Source organism: Cryptomeria japonica, chromosome 9, assembly GCF_030272615.1.
Source record: "Cryptomeria japonica chromosome 9, Sugi_1.0, whole genome shotgun sequence".
Taxonomy (NCBI): domain Eukaryota; kingdom Viridiplantae; phylum Streptophyta; class Pinopsida; order Cupressales; family Cupressaceae; genus Cryptomeria; species Cryptomeria japonica.
Genome location: NC_081413.1, coordinates 273,463,085 through 273,478,947, shown reverse-complemented (window position 1 = coordinate 273,478,947; position 15,863 = coordinate 273,463,085).

Genomic DNA, 15,863 nt, shown 5'->3' with positions numbered 1-15,863 from the left:
GCACTCTCAACGCATGTAATAATTTTATCTTTACAGATACACACACACACACACACACACACACATATATATATATACACATATAGATATATATATATATATATATATCCATATATCCATATATATCTATCTTAACACCTATATTAAGTCAGATCCTTGATTCACATTTACAGGTATATATATATACAATCATATATATTAATATTTATATATATACATATATATATATATATATATATATTCTTATTAGTCTCTTGAAGTTTACCGATATTTCATCCTTGAACATCGGCTTAACTTATCATCTTTATACATCACAACATCACTTTTTAATATCTTCATGTCGTTCTCTGTCTAGAAATAATTGGACAAAATATGGTTAACAAAAATTGACAAGTCTTTGTCCCGATCCAGTTCTGCCTCTGCTCGATTCTTCTCATCATCGGACTCCTGTTTCCACCGAGGATACTTTTATTTCGAATATTACTTCGATCAAGTATTTCCTTCTTTTATCGAAATACTGTATTCGGTCACTATGGTTGTTCCCTCACCGATACCTATCTGATATTCATTGGGTTTTTATGTCAAAGAAACCTCGGGCTTCGGTGACCTCCTTTATTTTTTCCACTGAAACACTTCTTCCATCAAAATTACCATGCCCTGTCGGTGATTGGATCTATTGTCTCACCGAAGCCTTTCTTTATCCTCCCTTTTCATCTTCCACCGATAAAGTCGCATCGGTGAAACCATGCGTATCAGAGGCATGCCTTTTAGCTTCCTCAAAATCTATTTCCTCATCGATATCTTTTATCGATGTAGCTTCCTTTTGCCTGATCGACATTATTCTTTCAATGAGAACATTCCTTTTGGTGAGTCCTTTTATGTTGCACCAATGGTATTATCTCCTCAAAGACCTTTTCCCATCGATGAAAACCATCTCTTCTTCCCTCGACATCTTTTGTCAATGGAATTACTATCTTCAATGAGTCTTTTCTGAAGTTCATCAGTGCTTCCTTTCTTCGATGGCCCTTCTATATCAATGAGACATCTATGGGTCTCATCGATATTTTTTGAACCCGGATATCTTAATAGGATGCTATTACACCCGCTTGATGACTTGTGGGCTACCATGGTATTAATGAGTCTCTTGAAGTTTACTGATCTTTCATCCTTGAATATCGACTTAACTTATCATCTTTATACATCACAACATCATTGTTTTATATCTTCATGTCGTTCTCTGTCTGGAAATAATTGGACAAAATATGGTTAACACAAATTGACAAGTTGTTGTCCTGATCCAGTTCTACCATTGCTCGATTCTTCTCATCATCGAACTCTTGTTTCCATCGATGATACTTTTATTTTGAATATTACTTCGATCAAGTATTTCCTTCTTTCATCGAAATATTGTATTCAATCACTATGGTCGTTTCCTCACTGATACCTATCTGATATCCATTAGGTTTTTAGGTCGAAGAAACCTCGAGCTTCGGTGACCTCCTTTATTTTTTCCACTGAAACACTTCTTCCATCGAAATAATCATGCCCTATTGGTGAATGGATCTATTGTCTCACCAAAGCCTTTCTTTATCCTCCCTTATCATCTTCCACCAATAAAGTCGCATCGGTGAAACCATGCGTTTCGGAGGCATGCCTTTTAGCTTCCTCTAAACCTATTTCCTCATCGATATCTTTTATCAATGTAGCTACCTTTTGCCTGATTGATATTATTATTTTGATGAGAACATTCCTTTCAGTGAGTCCTTTTTATGTTGCACCGATGGTATTATCTCCTCGAAGACCTTTTCCCGTCGATGAAAACCATCTCCGCTTTCCTCGATATCTTTTGTCGATGGAATTACTGTCTTCGATGAGTCTTTTCTGAAGTTCATCGGTGCTTCCTTTCTTCGATGGCCCTTCTATATCGATGAGACATCATTGGGTCTCATCGATATTATTTGAACCCAGATATCTTAATAGAATGCTATTACACCCGTTGTATGACTTGTGGGCTAACATGGTATTAATGAGTCTCTTGAAGTTTACTGATCTTTCATCCCTAAATATCGGCTCATCTTATCATCTTTATACATCACATCATCGTTGTTTAATATCTTCATGTCATTCTCTATCTGGAAATAATTGGACAGAATATGGTTAACACAAATTGACAAGTCTTTGTCCCGATCCAGTTCTGCCATTGCTCAATTCTTCTCATCATCGAACTCCTATTTCGACCGATGATACTTTTATTTTGAATATTACTTCGATCAAGTATTTCCTTCTTTCATCGAAATACTGTATTTGGTCACTATGGTTGTTTCCTCACTGATACCTACCTGATATCCATTGGGTTTTTATGTCGAAGAAACCTCGGTCTTCGGTGACCTCCTTTATTTTTCCACCGAAACACTTCTTCCATCAAAATCATCATGCCCTATCGGTGAATAGATCTATTGTCTCACCGAAGCCTTTCTTTATCCTCCCTTATCATCTTCCACCGATAAGTCACATCGGTGAAACCATGCGTATCTGAGGCATGCCTTTTAGCTTCCTCGAAACCTATTTCCTCATCGATATCTTTTATCGATGTAGCTTCCTTTTGCTTGATCGACATTATTCTTTCAATGAGAACATTCCTTTCGGTGAGTTCTTTTTATGTTGCACCGATGGTAATATCTCCTCGAAGACCTTTTCCCGTCAATGAAAACCATCTCCGCTTTCCTCAATATCTTTTGTCGATGGAATTACTGTCTTCGATGAGTCTTTTCTGAAGTTCATTGGCGCTTCCTTTCTTTGATGGCCCTTCTATATCGATGAGACATCGTTGGGTCTCATCGATATTATGTGAACCCGGATATCTTAATAGGATGCTATTACACTCGCTTGATGACTTATGGGCTACCATGGTATTAATGAAAATGAAGATTATATAACCATTTTCATTCTTTTTTTCAGATTTATCCATCTTGGACTCAGATGTTTAAGTATTTCCTCCTTATATTTGATCACTCCTAAATTTAGCTTTTTCAGTCTTGTCGCTCTGCTAAGATAAGCTTTAAGACTAGAAGGAGGCAATACCTTACATTAATGAGCATAGGTATATAAACGTGCTGGCATACCTCGCTCCCGGATATATGTGATCATGGATATATAGGTATTACTATTTATGTAGATATTGTCTTCTTTTAGGACTAACACTTACCTAGCTATCCTCATCTCTATTTTTCCTTTTCGGTCCCCTATATTCTTGATGTTTTGTCTCTTGTTCTATTCTTAAGAAGCTTTCAGGCTTTAATGTCCCTAGGTTGCTTTAACTTAGCTTCGCAATTTTGTTAAGTTGTGTATATGCTATGTGTCATCCTCTTCCCTGTGTATGATCAGCCCCAACCACCTTCAGGCTTTCTAGGCCTTCCATGGTTGCAATATATATATATATATATATATATATATATATATATATATATATATATATATATATATATATATTCTATATATCTTATCATCATTCACATTATATATTAGGATTTTGTTCAGACTCGCATCTATATAATCATATTCATATATAGTTTCCTATTTTCCTGCCTGTTCTCTTAGTTTTAAGTTAAATCAGTCTCAGATGCATATGTCAATTTTCCTCTTTCTTCCCAGTAATCTCCAACATCATATTATTAGATTGAGGGTTGACTTGATAAAATTTTATCTCACTGAAAGCTTACCCATGACACTCAATAAGGGCCTGGAAGGCTCTCGAACCATATTCTTTAAGATGGTAGCTCCCTGCGATCTCTTTGCAGGAATATTTATGGAATTTGCCTCATTAATATTTATTGAGTTTATGCTCTTCGATGGGTAATCACTCTCGCATTATGTTTGTGGAGATTTTTTGAGACTAATATTTTGAGTTGTGTATTCTAACAGGGTGACGTGTATTCTAATAGGGTGACCATCCGGGCAGGTATGATATATTGTATAAGTTGACCTATTCGGTTTTCCTTTTCCTAACATTCTGGTGAGAGTTTTTCTCAAGATTTTGTGCAGCATAAGGACCAGAGCATGCTTAACCCTATGTTTCAGGAATAGCAAGAACTATCGCCCACAAATGGCAACATCACCCCAAGAGATGGGCAATCTGCTGCTCAACGTTACACAGAGGATTTCTACATACAATCTTCATTATTTTGGACAAGTTCCCTTTGTGATCTTGTATCTCCATTTTGTATCACATTCTTAATTTTTTCTGATCCTTGAGGGATCTGAGCTAGACCGGAGGTTTTCTTCCCTCCATTCTTTCCTACCAGTGCCCACACCGAATGGAGGTGTAAATGTAAATCTATCTATTTTTTAAATTAATAAAATTCTTTGGCCTCGGCCTTTTATCGATAAAAAAATAATAATAATAAATACTATGCAAACCAATTAATTATTAAATATTAAACTATACATTAAATTAATTTAAATATTAATAAACTATATTAATCAATTATTAATTAATTAATTGTATCTCCACAAGGCAACTCGACATAGGGCCAAACATCTCATCGCAAGATATTAAAATGATGACTCACGACAAGACACTAGACTGACAAGGATATCAACTTAAGCCTAGAGTGAGTAGAGGGAACCCATGCCATCTTTGATCAACTTGCCATTGGGATAAAGACATGCTCAAACCTATGAGGCCAGGTGGAGTCAATGTCTAGTACCTGCAATCCTACAACCACTACAACCATGAGACAATATGTACAATAACATATATCATAAATGATCAAGCAAGCGAGAGAGAATCGCAACGTCATATCATACTCGTAATGAGTGGTATGACATTGTCTCTATCACGAATATAGTAGTAAGACAGACACAATCAACATAGAATCATCTCATCCAATATAATCATGAAGTGGGGTTAGCATAATCAAGATGCCATCATAACCTTATAAGCAATATAATCCATACATGAACAATGAGTGCATATCAATCATCAAATGTAAATCCATACATCATCAGAACCAAAGATATATCATCATCCAATATAAATCACCATATATCAATGTCCATATGAAATGTCTAGCATCATCAATAAGCATCTGAGATATAGATAAAGTCATAAGTATCAACCAATAGATCACATAAGAGTCTAGATAAGTCTATCAATGTATAAATCAAAAGATAAATCAGGGAGTAAACCCTACAACTCTAATTAGTCCCTAAAACAAGGCATGGTGAAAGCACTAGACACTTGTAGGGCCACGTGAGAATGCATCAACATGAGGATTTTTGTCACTATGCCTATATTAGAGGAAAATAATTTTAAACCTTGAAGCTCCATAAAGATAGATAGTAAGTGTTTCTTTCCTAGCCAATCACACATCTTCCATAGTCACCACAATTTTAAGGATTGCCTTCTTATTCACATCCTCATTTGGCTCCTCCATAACTAGCCTAGAATTAGTAAAACAATTTGGGAGAAGAAACCACAACAACCACACCTCTATCTCTATCAATGACAGAATAAAAGCAAGTTTTTACATGAAATGATCCCTAGAAAAGTCCTTCAACCTCAAACAACTGGACTTGCTCATCTTGTCATTTCCCAAAATAACTTTAACAAATCTAAGAATAATTGCATTCTTAAATGGAAAATTGTTTCCAAATGGTGGTTAGATATTGTATCATGCAAGGATTGGAAGGGTGTGAAGAATTGCCATGTTTAGCTAATGAAACAAGAACCCACAAGAAGAAAATGCTACCAAAGCCAAGAAACATAGCCACTTGCCAGTGCCATTTTGAATGCTCGTTATAGGGAGACAAGAATGCAATGAAGAAAAGTTGGTGTCTTATAGAAAAACTAATATCCTTCGCATGCTTCAATTATTAAGATATGGGCAATGAATTCATCATAAACAATATCCTACATCAAGTCACTCTACATCTCAATCACATGAGCACTTATTAAGGTGAAGTAGGAGAAAATGGTACGACTTAGGTTGTTTCAACATGACCGAAGAAAGAAAAGAAATGGATTATGGTGGCATAAAATCCAATCATTCCTCAAGTCCCAACTAAAATTTTGGATGTGTGTTATATAATATCATCAAAGGCACTTTACACACCCTTGAGTTGGATAAAAAATCTACCATTGAATTCACCTCCCAAAATAAATGCAAGAAAATCGCATCATTAAAGGAAGAACAATTGTTTCACATCCTAAAAAACTATATGAAATACAAACTAGAGAAGCACATTCTTGAAGTTTCAAATGAAGATAAAATCCTCCCAAAGACCATTGGCAATAAGACAGCCACCTTCAACTTGAACTTTCTTAAAACCAAGGGATAATGTTAGATAAATCCCAACAATCATTGCCTCCAAATTTTCTTCATTATGCATTCAACAATGAAAGAAAAGAGAATTGTTGTGAATAGATCTACGTTACTCATATCTTAGCAACACACTTGCACAAACAAGGCATAGATTTCCCAAAAAAGCTCCATCAAAATTTATCCTTGAAAATCCTTTTGAAGGTCTCAACTATATAAAGCTTCTTTCAACAACTAATTGATTCGTACCCCTTTAACTAGGGAAGAAAAAATATATTGATGTGGATGAATGGCCAATAATAGGTCAAAGGAACTAGAATGCACATTAGTTACAATAGAAAATAACTATGGCAAAACAGACCCTAGAGTTGAAGCATATACTTCAAAATAAAATAAAAACTAGAGAAATGAAGAAATGCCTAGACAATGTTTAACTTAAATAAATATCTTCCAAACAATTATCTATATAAATAGATGCAAGTGGGGAGAACGTTGCAAAATAGTGTAAGAAAATGAAGATCTCTCATAGGAACAAAAAAAATGATCAAGCATTTGTATTTGGGGATATAGAGGAGCCAACATTATTCTCATGAACCATTATAGGAGTACCAATGTAGAGTCTAAGAATGCTCATTCGAAAATTTCAATGGCTAAGTGAGTGAGATGGGTAATACTAGAAAGCATTCAACTTTGCATAGAGTATCTCATGATAGTTAAGACCAAAGAATCATTGATGGTAGGAAAGAAATTAATAATGTGATCTTGCCCCCAAAGATTTGTATCATAAAGGAGGGGTGTTAGATAGTCCCCAACATCAAGAAGAAATTGAACCATGAATATTAGAATGAGTTGAGGTGTCAAAGAGCCTTAACCATAGTAGACCTTGAGGATGAGAAATGTCTCACCAACATCTATCCAAGTGAACTTGAATCACTAGCATCCAAAGGAAACTTTATGACTCTTTAACATGTGTCAAGCAAAAAGAATGAATTAATCAATTTGGTAGATCTTAAACCTACATGGAGAAATATATCCCTAAAAGTGGTGACCTAACAAAATAAAAGGGGAAATAATCTCAAAATGAAGTAGAAAAATAAAGTAGATAGAGAACAAGTAGTGTCCTTTTGAAAAGGATGGCACTTCCAATTGATTTCACAATAGAATGGTGATTATAAAAAGAAATCCTTAGTCGGTACTTCCTAGAGATAACAAAGGTAGTAGACCATTTCACATTATAAAATATAGTTTGTCTCAACTTGAAGCTAATGGGAGAACATCCATAACTAGGAAAGGGTAATACTCAAAACATGAGACCATTGACATTGGAGAAAGTTTGGAAATACAATAGTTTATCTATAAATTGTAAGAAGACTTAGAGCACAAAGCCAGTTGTAGATAGGAGAATTTAGAGGGGAGATCCAAGTAGCCTATATATATATATCAACAATAGATGTCATCTAATATAATGATTAAGTTCTTGCTACTCTAGAAGAAGGCAATTGGGGGAGCATAATGATTAATCAAAATTATGTTTTTCATCCAAAGAATTATCAATAGACTAGAAGAGAAAATAGACCTTGGAGAACCATTAATCCTAACATGTAGAGAAGCCTAAAGAGAAAAACTCATTTAAGGAGCATAGTGCCAAAAAAGGACACCTTTGACACAAAAACACATGATCACCCACAACTATGAGCCTATGTATATAAACCAAGTGAGTTTGAATATACTCTAAAGGCAAAGGGGTTGGGTGATAAATTCAACTTCGACAATACATCAAGGAATTGGCTTTGTGCTAGATCATACTATGAAGCATAATAATCTAAACCCTCTCAACCCAAGCCTAGTTATAAGACCTCAAACTACAGCCCCAAAAATCAAAACCTTATAACACTTTAGGCTTAATCATTATGTTAAAGAGGCACATCTTCAACAATATATCTTGTAAATGTACTCGAAGGTATTACGGATTAAGAACACAAATCTAGGCACATCTCTTGCAAAGATGAAACCAAAAGATTGGCAACAAAGAAAGAGGACCAATAAATTGAATGCCTAGATAATTATAATAGTGATATTCATCTAGCCCCTTTTGTAGAGTAAAATAGTCCCAAAAATAACATCATTGGTGGTGTTAAAAACCATAACCATAATTTTACTAAGATTGAGCACAAGTTCGTAAAGATCATAAAACTTAGAAAGGGCATTAAGTTGTCTCTACAAGTTGTCAAGAGAATGAGAGGGCCACATCCTCAACAAAGAGAAATATAGAGAATATAACATGGTGAAGCAAACATTCATCATTCACAAGGATTGACTATTCAAGAAAATCTTCAAATTATCAATGCAACTACCAAATAGGATTGGTAAAAAGGGGCAACTCTTCTCTACTCCAATAGTACTATTGGCATACAAAGGTCGAATTAACAGTCCATAATCATCCAACAATTGTCATGTAGAATCACTTGTTGGTAGCAACAAGAGTATAAAAAATGCAAATGTTTCACAATTTCTAGAACAATAGGTGCCCCATGATAGACTAAAGGTAATTCTTAAAGTCCAAAAAACAAGAAAAGACTATAGGAGAATGATGACAAACATATTCAATGATAGCTTTAGGTGTTAAAATTGAGTCAATAGTATATAATATATCCTAAAGATATCCTGCCCCTACTCCCTGGGTTCTTATCATCCAACATTGCAGAAAGAATTTTTTCAAGTACTATGGTGTAGAGTTTCATAAATGTATGTTCAATCATGTGATAATCTTATAATTTCTTAGATCAGACCAATTACCAAGCTTGTGAATGTTGTGGATAATGTGTTGTGACCTAGCATAGGAGAACTCAAAAAAACACTCTTTAAATAACTACAAATGGGGTAGACAAGTGAATTCATATCATACTGAATTTAACTTGGAACCCCTCACGATAAGTCATTTTGTTCAATTATATCCTCAAAAAATATCTTTGAATGTGATTGAAAGGGTGGGAGAGGGGATTGCAATAATGCATTAATTAATTATGTCATAAAGAGAATTAGAAAATGTTAACTAAGTAAACAAGTTTGTATGTACAATGGGAGTGTTCCTTGGGATGATATAATGCTACAAGATCTTAGGAGAGTTGTGTGGGGGAACAAGGAGCTTGTTTTTCCTAATGTCAGAGCTCACATTTATTCACAAAAGGAGACAATAATGGTCTCTACAAGTTGTGAAAATAAAGGGATTTTTATCAACACAAATAAAATAGTATTTGATCTATGCATGAAGACTCGTTGCCAAACTACTGATTCATAAAGAACAACCCATGAAGATGGGTCAAATCGAGTGATTATTTGTGCAAGGAAAAATGTCAAGGAATGGCTCTAAGAAAACATTAGAGAGAAACTCATACAAGGCAATACTAGAGGAAGGTGGAAGAGAGAAGAAAAACGAGAATCATTATATGTATTACTCATCATTAATATAGATTATGGTATCACATGTATTAACCAAAAAGAGGGAAGAGGAGGGGGAAGGAGAACAAGTGAAAGTATAGAGGGTGAAGGTTAAAACATGGTTGTGTATGAGAGATGAATGATTTACTAATAAGAACATAATCAACAACACTAGTATTGCTACTATGAGGGAAGAAAGTAAATCAATGAGAATTAACTAAATAAGAGAGATGGAATATGGAAAATGTAAGATTCTCTTAGTTGGAGAATGTATCTTTCATAAGTAGGGATAGATCTACTTTAATTTGTTGAAGTTTTTAACAAGCCAAACTCATTTCCATCTAGCTTCCAATTTTAAAGTTTATCATTGACAAGATCATAAGTGGACATTTGGAGGGTCACAACATGAGCAATAAAATCATTACTAAAATCACCTAAGGAGTAGTGGGATATCTTTGGATAGATATTGAGTTACGGATCTTTGTCAATGTACACATCATAGTTAGGAGAAGCCAATAAGAAATAACATGTAGCAACTAAAATATCCCAAAGCAATAGTGGATCTCTCCACATATATATGTAGAATGTCAACCAAAGGCCAACTTAGATATCTCAATTTGAAAGTTACCATGGAATAGGAAAGCTACTTACGCAAACCATGAACACCCCTAATATAGAATTATCTTAGATCAAAAGGTTGAGGTCCAAACACAAGTTGTGATAGGAGAGGGATCCTACTAGTGAATTAATGAGTCTCAATAGGAAATATAATACATAATGAAGAAACAATGCCTAGAAGGTATAGGGAGAAGGTTTTTTAAAACCATTATAGTTCAAATAAAACAATTACAAGGCTATTTAAAACTATTACAATTCAAATAAAATATTAGAAGGTATATGGAGAAGGGTATTTGAATTAATGTCTAAAAGGCATGAAGTAAAACAAGTATGACAATAAACTAATCATGGACAAAGACATCTCATAGGCTATCATAAGACAAACACCAAAGACATGGTACATTGATATGAGTGACAAAATTTTGATGCATATATGATGAGAGTGTGGGTGAAAAGAAGTCTTAATGGTGAAATATGTGTCAATACTTTTTCTTGAAGATGGCCCACAACCTTCTAGGGAATTTAATCACCTTTAACCACTTTTTCTTCAATTGTTTGCACATTTTCCTAGGAATAAGGAAAGGTTAGTTGTGGCTTTTTGAGGTATTTATGAGCAAGTGGAAGGAATCTTGGAGTAGTTTGAATAGTTTTAACAATTGCAAGCATATTGGAGGCAAATTGATAAGATGAACAACAAATGAAGACTTTTATCAACTCACCCCAAAATATAGGCAGGTTAAGCATTAATATGGAGGGGTAACAAAGGAGAGATAGGAAGAAGTCAACCTTCATCATTTTCTACATCAAACAAGAGGAAAATATTCTCTATCTTTATGCTAAATCGATTCAAAGATTGTTATGATCCCCATACAGTGGAGATAACAATTTCAACTATCTAGGGGCCACTAAAAAGTCGAGGACATCATCCTCTAATGTCACTCAAGAGCCTTTTCAAGAGTTGAATAGTATAAAGAAAATTCTCCAATGTGAATGAGGAGGATTTGACCAAGAAAGGAAGATGAGACAAATGTCAATATGTTCTCAAAGTAGGTTCCTAACTTTGAGGAATTGTTCCAAGATAAATAATACACCAACCTTGAGTATTTTTGCAATGCTTACATCTCCTTTGCTAAGTATTGTAGCTTTGAAACTCTTTCAACAAAGTATTTTTGTATTATAACTTATATTTTGTAGTCGTAGAGACTAAAACTTATATATTTTTTTATCTTTTCAAAGAGAAATCACTGATTTTTCATATTTATACTATTGTAACACACCTTTTTGCAACAGTAAAAGTATAATTTTTCCTTCTCAAGTTGTTATCTATTGTATTTTAATGCATGATTGATGTATTTTACTGATTTTTATGTGTAATACCTCCATTGTATGTTCAAATGCATTTTAGATGAGTAAACAAATACATTTTCCTTCTAGAAACCACAACAAACTAAACCTTATTGTGAAGAAAATATGTATGAGTAGGAAAAAAATTGAGTTGTGAAAATAGTCTTGTTTATTGAACAATTGTGTGTAGGGATAGCAATAGTATTAGTATAAACATCCATTTTGGTGCATCACCAACATAGTTGTAGGTTTCTTTTTTAGGTAACTATCCCTCTATAGAGGTTGAACTCGAACTATCAAAGCCCACACTTTGAGAGGTCCTCCCATGTTTCACTAGGTTGTTGAGTTGAGGGCTTAGCTAGGGTGCAAACATTAGTGATAACAGGTACTAAGGCGGAGGATTGGTTGATATAACTGTTGGTCCTCGCAATTGGAATAGAAACTGGGTTCTAAAACCTCATCTCGGGATTAGACATCCTTACTGAGAAGCTACCTCTCTTGTGGCAAAGATGCATTTACTTTATCGGCCAGGGTCATGAACTTGAAATGGGTCGGCACTGTATGTGCACTAAGGTCAAGTTGAAGCCATTTTATCCTACTGCAGGAAAAGGAAATTTTCTGAAAGAAATATGCAGAAACATAATGACTTAACAATTTATCAATTCTAACAATTGAAAGCAACTTAAGAAACTGCTACTAATGATAATATTTTGGTCAGCGGACAAGAACTACTTTGTCTGCTTTGGCTACAGGAACAGACACGGGAACTGTTTCCAATGGCTGCAGGAACAATCAAATACCAAAACAACAACTATAGAAAAATGGAAACTAACTAACAAATGCACAGGAACTACTCACTAAGTGGTCCCCCTTGAGTGAGTATATCCAAAACTCAGATAACAATTGATAAGATCAAAATACCATCATCTTATTTATTTTAAATTTATTTCAGTATACATAAGTTTGAAAGCCTGAATACTACTAACTCTATGGTCACTCTGTCTACCCCCGCGAGGAGGTAGAGACCTTTAAAAATAATAAAAACTTATAACAAACTTCCAACTGATCAGCTCACATCCTAAAGGAATAGGTGAGAAAGATTTATTACATCAAAAGAAGAAGAAAGTGCATAAATGTAGAACAAACAACTATCCTACTACTGAGAAAATATAGTGCAACCTCCTTTCCTAGATTTATGCTTCATCAGGAACAATCATGAATGCTCCACTAATCGCTCTGCTGAAGAAGCGATCAATTGGTTATTAGCTCCTTCATTGCTGCTCCACTTTGATTGGGTTTTCATCCATCAGCATGATGATGTGTCTCTTTCATCGCAAGATTAGTCATCCTCTCATCTTGGTTGACCCTGCATCATTGTGTTAATGTGCACAAAAGCATGTGTATCCATTGATTGTAACATAACATAAATTAAACCGTATTTTAAGATTAATTCAGATAATTTGCATAGTTTGAATGTATAAAGATCATCAGATAACAGCCTTAGGTCTAGGATAAATCAGATCCAATAATACTAAAAAGACGTCAACCAAGATAGTTCTATGAACTAAACATTGTCCAAACATATGACCAAAGCAAGAGTTTTTATGACAAAATCTGACAAAAGGGAGCCATTATTTTGGCCCATCATCACCCCCCAACCTAGCTTCTTGTTGGTCCTCTAGCAACAGGGAAGTTCCTAATTCTAGCACTAACTCTGAAATCCCCGGGACTAACATATTCAGTGCCTCCTGTAGTCAAGCTCCAATAGAATCCCTTCATCTTTTCCAACCCTATCTACCTAGAGCGCTCGGTTGCTTCATCATAAGGCAAATCATTGTCCCTTCATCCCATCAATGGCCATAGAAGAATGGGTGGCTGAAAGCTAAGGGGCAACCAGTGTCTTCTTTTTATTCTACCCAAATGTATATATTTGGGTTCCCATCATAGTGTTGCATGATAATTTGGTAAGGAATGTGGCTCAGACTGTTTCAATTCATTAGGTAGACTATTCCAGTGCTGCACTAAATGTCCAATTTCCACCCGACCCTCAACTGTAGCCATCTGCTCATAATCTTTGAATGTGTCTTCTCTCAAAGGCAGAATGTTAGTCCCATAATCAGATTGATACAAAATTTTCTGCCAATCATAATAAAACCTTCTTGGATTCCTTGATTCATCTCTCAATGCAAGTGGGAGGTCAAGTTCCTCCTTCCTGTGTACCCTAGATTTCTCTCCCCAAGAAATTTCATTTTGAATCAATGGCATGAGAGCCCTTAATTGAATATCTCCAATGTAGAGAAGGGGATTCCAGTCAATGTCATTAGGGACATCATAATTATGTAGATAGAACTCACAAAGCATATTTTTGATGGCTGTAGGAGACGTTTGATAAACATGGTAAAAATCCTAAGGCATTTCTAAAGAAGGACTTAAGTCCCTAACAATTATTATCAATTGGAAACAAATATGCTACTCTTTCAAATACATGGAGTAGACTCAAGGTGGTGCCCTGCACTACATTAGTTGTGGTATCATAGTGACTATCGTATCCACTTTATTCTTTAGCTGAGCAATATCCTTGTCTTTTTTTTAATCACTTTCTTTTGTTGATCAATAATTTTCTGCATGTGTGCTTTCTCTAACTCCCATTCCCTGTAGAAGGCAAGAGCAACAACATGACTAGTAAGAAAAGAGGGTGGACTATGAACTCTTTCTCTAGGTTTTAACTTCTCATCTCTAGCTTATGTTTTAACAATTTGTTCTACGACAAAGGCCAAGTTGTCAAGCCCACCCAAGCTCATACCTTCCAGCGACTTCACAGGTGAGGAAGGTGGGATAACATCCCAATTAGGGCTTCTTGATTCTTACTCTGGGGAGTCAACGGGAATGGTGGCTCTTGGATTCTCTAATTGCTTTTTATTTTTAGGCTTCCTTCAAAGCCTGTGGCTTCTTCTCAAAGGCATTTATTTTTCTATATCCAATTCTTCGGGTGTTTCTGCAGCTCCTACAGTGGATGCAGGAGAACCTTCTTCAACAATTTTTCTTTTCTTTATGAAATGAGGGGCTAGATCAACACTTTTTCCCTTCTCCTTCTTCTTCTCTATGTCACTTTGTTTCTCTTTACCTTTCTCCCTCCATGTAACGACACTAGTTCTCATTGGGTTTTGCAACAGAATCCCTGTTGAGTCTTCTGCTAGCTCCAACGAGGTTTCTTTCGGCGAGGGTTCCCCCCGCTGTAGGAGGATCTTGAACTGGTGACACTCTAGAGGATGAGGGAGGGATCAATGGTAGGGCTAGGTCCTCCCAAATTTTCCCCCTCTTGAGATGGGGGTGCTCTACTGGGCTCGCATCGTTTACTCTAAACCTTTTAACCCTTACAATTTCATCCCAGGTCATCTAGGAAATATCTCTCAAAGGCCTTTTTACCAATAATTTAATCAAACAATGGTGAGTTACGGAGTGAGGCCTACCTTTTTGTGTCTTTTTTGCACTGATGGAAAGAAGATTATACAATATATTTGGAACATTCATTCTCCTTCTATGGCATAGATGACTCAGGAGCTTAAAATGGTGGGAATGCAGGCATGAGTATCTCCCTTCACAAGTCAAATACTTCATGATATACAATGTTTTTGCTTTCCATTTGGGAGGAAGGGATTCTCGTCTGGTCCCCTGCTTATCTTTTACCAAAGGTGGGTCACCTGGTTGTGTGAATTCTACCCTCACACTTGGTGCGTCTTTTGTTTTGGGGTATTTCTCTCTGTCGGTTGGCAACCCCATTACCTCTGCAATCAGCTCCTCTATTGTGATAACTCTCAACCCTTTCACTCCAGCTTCCCCATCAAAAAATGTATGAGTGAATTCTCTTGCAACATCCTCATTATACTCAGTCAACTTAAGAAAATAATCTAACTAGCCACTATTGCAGAATTCAAGTTTGCAAACCTGATCTTGCAGAAGGACATAATGCATTGTAGATTCATGGAGAACCGATAGACCACCCATTGCCTCGTTAGTATTCACGAAACACAACTAAGGAAATATGCTCAATTTCACCTTAAAATCTGCAAATTCTCAAAAGAAAATATGCCCTGTTTGCAAACAACCCTGCTACAACTCCAATTTTTCAAAATAACTTAAGGC